We start from the raw sequence: 5,888 nt of genomic DNA on the forward strand, positions 1-5,888 counted from the left end.
TATTTCGGTGTCAGCCATTTTTTCGTTTGTGCGAGGATTTAGAGAAGGAACTGCAGTGCGGTCTTCCTCTGTGAAACAGCTTTGGAAAAAGGTGTTTAGTATTTCAGCTTTACGCGCGTCGTCCTCTGTTTCAATGCCATCATCATCCCGGAGTGTCTGGATATGCTGTTTCGAGCCAATTACTGGTTTAACGTAAGACCAGAACTTCCTAGGATTTTCTGTCATGTCGGTACATAGAATTTTACTTTGGAATTCACTGAACGCTTCACGCATAGCCCTCCTTACGCTAACTTTGACATCGTTTAGCTTCTGTTTGTCTGAGAGGTTTTGGCTGCGTTTAAACTTGGAGTGAAGCTCTCTTTGCTTTCGCAGTGGTTTCCTAACTTTGTTGTTGTACCACGGTGGGTTTTTCCCGTCCCTCACAGTTTTACTCGGCACGTACCTGTCTAAAACGCATTTTACGATTGCCTTGAACTTTTTCCATAAACACTCAACATTGTCAGTGTCGGAACAGAAATTTTCGTTCTGATCTGTTAGGTAGTCTGAAATCTGCCTTCTATTACTCTTGCTAAACAGATAAACCTTCCTCCCTTTTTTTATATTCTTATTAACTTCCATATTCAGGGATGCTGCAACGGCCTTATGATCACTGATTCCCTGTTCTGCACATACAGAGTCGAAAAGTTCGGGTCTGTTTGTTATCTCCACGAGTCGGTTCTCTGTTTAATTGCTCGAGGTAATTTTCGGATAGAGCACTCAGTATAATGTCACTCGATGCTCTGTCCCTACCACCCGTCCTAAACATCTGAGTGTCCCAGTCTATATCCGGTAAATTGAAATCTCCACCTAAGACTATATAATGCTGAGAAAATTTATGTGAAATGTATTCAAAATTTTCTCTCAGTTGTTCTGCCACTAATGCTGCTGAGTCGGGAGGTTGGTAAAAGGAGCCAATTATTAACCTAGCTCGGTTGTTGAGTGTAACCTCCACCCATAATAATTCACAGGAACTATCCACTTGTACTTCACTACAGGATAAACTACTACTAACAGCGACGAACACTCCACCACCGGTTGCATGCAATCTACCCTTTCTAAACACCATCTGTACCTTTGTTAAAATTTCGGCAGAATTTATCTCTGGCTTCATCCAGCTTTCTGTACCTATAACGAATTCAGCTTCGGTGCTTTCTATCAGCGCTTGAAGTTCCGGTACTTTACCAACGCAGCTTCGACAGTTGACAATTACAATACCGATTGCTGCTTGGTCCCCGCATGTCCTGACTTTGCCCCGCACCCGTTGAGGCTGTTGCCCTTTCTGCACTTGCCCAAGGCCATCTAACCTAAAAAACCGCCCAGCCCACGCCACACAACCCATGCTACCCGTGTAGCCGCTTGTTACGTGTAGTGGACTCCTGACCTATCCAGCGGAACCCGAAACCCCACCACCCTATGGCGCAAGTCGAGGAATCTGCAGCCCACACGGTCGCAGAATCGTCTCAGCCTCTGATTCAGACCCTCCACTCAGCTCTGTACCAAAGGTCCGCAGTCAGTCCTGTCGAGGATGCTGCAGATGGTGAGCTCTGCTTTCATCCCGCTAGCGAGGCTGGCAGTCTTCACCAAATCAGATAGTCGCCGGAAGCCAGAGAGGATTTCCTCCGATCCATAGCGACACACATCATTGGTGCCGACATGAGCGACCACCTGCAGATGGGTGCACCCTGTACCCTTCGTGGCATCCGGAAGGACCCTTTCCACATCTCGAATGACTCCCCCTGGTATGCACACGGAGTGCACATTGGTTTTCTTCCCCTCTCGTACTGCCATTTCTCTAAGCGGCCACATTACGCGCCTGACGTTGGAGCTCCCAACTACCAGTAAGCCCACCCTCTGCGACCGCCCGGATCTTACAGACTGAGGGGCAACCTCTGGAACAGGATAAGCAGCCATGTCAGGCTGAAGATCAGTATCAGCCTGAGACAGATCCTGAAACCGGTTCGTCAGACAAACTGGAGAAGCCTTCCGCTCAGCCCTCCGGAATGTCTGTCGCCCCCTGTCACACCTTGAGACGACCTCCCACTCTACCACAGGTGAGGGATCAGCCTCAATGCGGGCAGTATCCCGGGCAACCACAGTCGTAGTCCGATCGGGGGATGCGTGGGACGAGCTGGCCGTCCCCGACAAACCCCCATCCGGACCCCCACAGTGATGCCCATTGGCAACAGCCTCAAGCTGTCTGACCGAAGCCAACACTGCCTGAAGCTGGGAGCGAAGGGATGCCAACTCAGCCTGCATCCGAAAACAGCAGTTGCAGTCCCTATTCATGCTAAAAACTGTTGTGCAAAGAACGTCTGAAATAATCTACAGAGAGCGCAAACAAATCGACACAAAATTTAAACGGTTATTAAAATACAAGTTTGGCTAGTAAATGCAGTAATCCTGCTACTTGCGCACTGCTGACACACTGCTCGGCGGCGGAAGGAGACTACGCGATTTTACATTATTCAGGTACTAAAACGCGATGCTACAACTCTCAAATACTATAATACGCCCGAAATTTATGAATTAAACAACGCAAGTACCAAAAACACGCAAAGAAATTAAGAATTAAACTATGTAACAAATGAGTGAGCTAGGGGTATACGACTTGTTGGCAGCTGCTTATCCAACGGCGGCAGGGAGCACACTGACTGTGACCAACCGACACTGGCCGTTCAAAACAAAAACAGAAGACAAACGACTACGCGAATTTACACTATTCAGGTACTAAAACGCAATGCTACAACTCTCAAATACTATAATACGCCCGAAATTTATGAATTAAACAATGCAAGTACCAAAAACACGCAAAGAAATTAAGAAATCAACTATGTAACAAATGAGTGAGCTAGGGGTATACGACTTGCTGCTGCAGCTGCTTATCCAACGGCGGCAGGGAGCACACGTGTTTTCTGGGTCGGAGTGTGTCGGGTATTTCTGTTGCGACAGAGCAGCGCAAGGACATGCCGGAACTGCTGGCGGCACACAGGCATTGCCGGATCGAAGGGCTGTAGTTGCAAGGGCCACAACCTCGTTCTCCACCGGACCCAGGACTTTTGAGTTGAGTGAACATTAACCCAGTAGTGAAACCTCCACTATTTTGATGTAACGTCGTTTGTTCGCACATTGATGTTCGCAGCTTTGCTGAGACGAAGAGCAACAAGTGGAGTGTTTGGAGTTGGCGAAATTAATTAGCCATCCTCCACCTTTTATTATTAATCATTGAATTCCTTGTTTATTGATGAAGTTCAACCAGCGGTATTTTTCTGCCTCGTGGCCGCTAACGCCCCAGTTACCTGCCCTGGAGGGTAGCGTATTTTCGCTGCAGTGTACCTTACCTCGCCTTGCCGCTGTTGTCTGGTAAGGCGTGTAGTTCCACAGCCTCCTTTATTGTGGTTCGGATGTTTGTTTCTTTGGACTACTTTGGTCGTAGGGGTCCTTCTGCTTATGGATGTTCTAAACACCAGATTCTGAAGACGCAGTGCTGTCCGCTGGTTCCGCCTTGCCTGGGTTATTACATCATTCTGTTGGTTATCAGACGTTAGGTAGATGTTGCAAGACTGTTGGCCTGCGCTTTAACTGTCACTAGTTTGAGTTGACATCCGGTTAAGTGAATACAGCTCTTGGCTGCCTGTCTCATCGTTTACGAACTTGAGCGACTTTCCCAGGTCGATCCTATGAGCACTATCTGAGGCCCATTTCTCTTGATTTGGTCAGATTGTGATGTTTTTTTTTTTTTTTAATTTGTTGAGTTATTCCTATTGGGGCCTTCAACCGACAAATAATTTGAATTTCTCGTCAATAAGGCCTTCAGCCGTGAATGAAATTGGTCTTGCGAATTTTTAATTAGATATTGTCTCTTAATAGTGAAATTTTGATGATTGCCTTTTTAAAAAATGTTTTAGTGTCTCTTGGAGAAGTTTAACTGGTTCTTATGAATTTGATATCCAGGCCTTCAGCCGTCAAATTTTTTTTTTGAGTTATTACTATTGGGGCCTTCAGCAGACAAATAATTTGAATTTCTGGTCAATAAGGCCTTCAGACGTGAGTGAAACTTGCTTAAGAATTTTTTTAATTAGACGTTGTGTCTTAACAGTCAAATTTGATAATTCTTCGTTATTGTCAACCTTATTTGCAATTGTTTGCAAATAAAGTGTATGTGATTCAAAGCAAAAAGAAACTGAGCAACCAACGGTAACTGAGTACCGCCCCATCCACATCGAATCCAGCCTTTCCCTAACTACCACGTCTCAGTGGTAGCAGCGCGTGGTTAAGATTGTAATATTTCCATTACAGTTACCGTTGGTTCTAATTGTAACTCTGTCAGTGTTACACGATATTTGTCTTTGCTGTTTGGTTGTTTCATGTGACCAATTCTAATGGCGGTCAGGCAGTGCCTAGGGATCGGCCTGTTGAGGAAGGACCATCTCATTTATGAGCTGGCGATAATGCGCCAGTCTATTGACGGTAGTGTTCCGGGCTTAGCCGTTCGATTACGTGTTACCGTTTTTCAGTCGATTGGCGTCACGCCGGATGTTGTGGTCTTTTTTTTTTCCACGACGGAGTATATCGATTAGGGATTTCTCCTAGCCCTTATCTTCGGCCTTGGTTAAGAGGCTGTTGGTCGATTTGATTTTGGGACGGGATTTTATCAGTAAAACTGGTCTTGTCTTGGGTTATTCTGGGTACACCTTCTTCTTTAAGTTCGCTTCTCCTCAGAATTTTTGGTTCTGTGATTGTGCTAAGCATAAGGTGCATCGAAATGCCAACATGCTAGCTGTTGATGCTAAAGTTAATGAGTTTGATCTAACCCATCTGTCTTCACAGCAGGCCTCTGAACTACGGGATTTGTTGCAGAGGTTCCCTGAGCTTCTCTGTGATAGACTGGGAGTTACTAATATTCTTGACTACTATATTCGTCTATTTGACCATATTCCCATCAGGAAGTCCCCATATAGTCTCTCACCGCCTAAGACGAAGATACTAAGAGGAAAGATTTCTAAAATACTCGAGTAAGGTGTTATAAGGCATTCTGCATCTGCTTATGCTTCTCCCATATTCCTCGTTCCTAAGTATCAGGGGCGCGATTTTCGGCCTGTTTTTGACTACCGGCGCCTGAACACCAAGGGTGTCCTCGAATCAGTTCCTTTACCTGATCTTAGTAACTCTGTTACATGGTTTGCCGGCGCTAATTAGTTCACCGTGCTCAATCTGAATCAAGCGTATTATGAGATTCCCTTAGCCGACGAATGTAAACACGTTACAGCATTTTGTACTGATTGGAAACTGTTTGAGTTTAACAGGGTACCCTTTGGTATGGCTACTGGTGCAGGTGTTCTCACTCGTTTGCTGGATAACATTCTCGGAGACTTGAAATTAGTCTGTGTTTATAATAATTAGGACGACTTGGTGATTTATAGCCGTTAGTTTCAGGAGCATTTGGAACATATCCAGGAAATTTTTGCTAGGCTGCAGGGGGCCGGTTTGAGTGTTGAACCCAGTAAGGTGACATTAGCCAGGCAGCAGGTATCCTTCTTAGGTCACTTAGTATCAGGCGAGAGCATTCCCGTTGACCAGAATGAGGACTAAGGCATTGAGAGCTCCCCTGCCACCTGATGATAAACGCAGAATTGCCACGTTCATAAACATGGCGAATTGTTTTAGGCGTTTTGTCCCTAATTTTGCTCAATTGGCGACTCCTTTAAACGAATTACGTCAAAAAGGGGGGCATTTTGAATGGGGACCTGCCCATTTTTAATTAGATATTGTCTTTTAATAGAGAAATTTTGATGATTGTCCTTTTTTATAATATTTTAGTATCTCTTGGAGAAGTTTAACTTGTTCTTAAG

Source organism: Schistocerca nitens, chromosome 2, assembly GCF_023898315.1.
Source record: "Schistocerca nitens isolate TAMUIC-IGC-003100 chromosome 2, iqSchNite1.1, whole genome shotgun sequence".
Lineage (NCBI taxonomy): Eukaryota > Metazoa > Arthropoda > Insecta > Orthoptera > Acrididae > Schistocerca > Schistocerca nitens.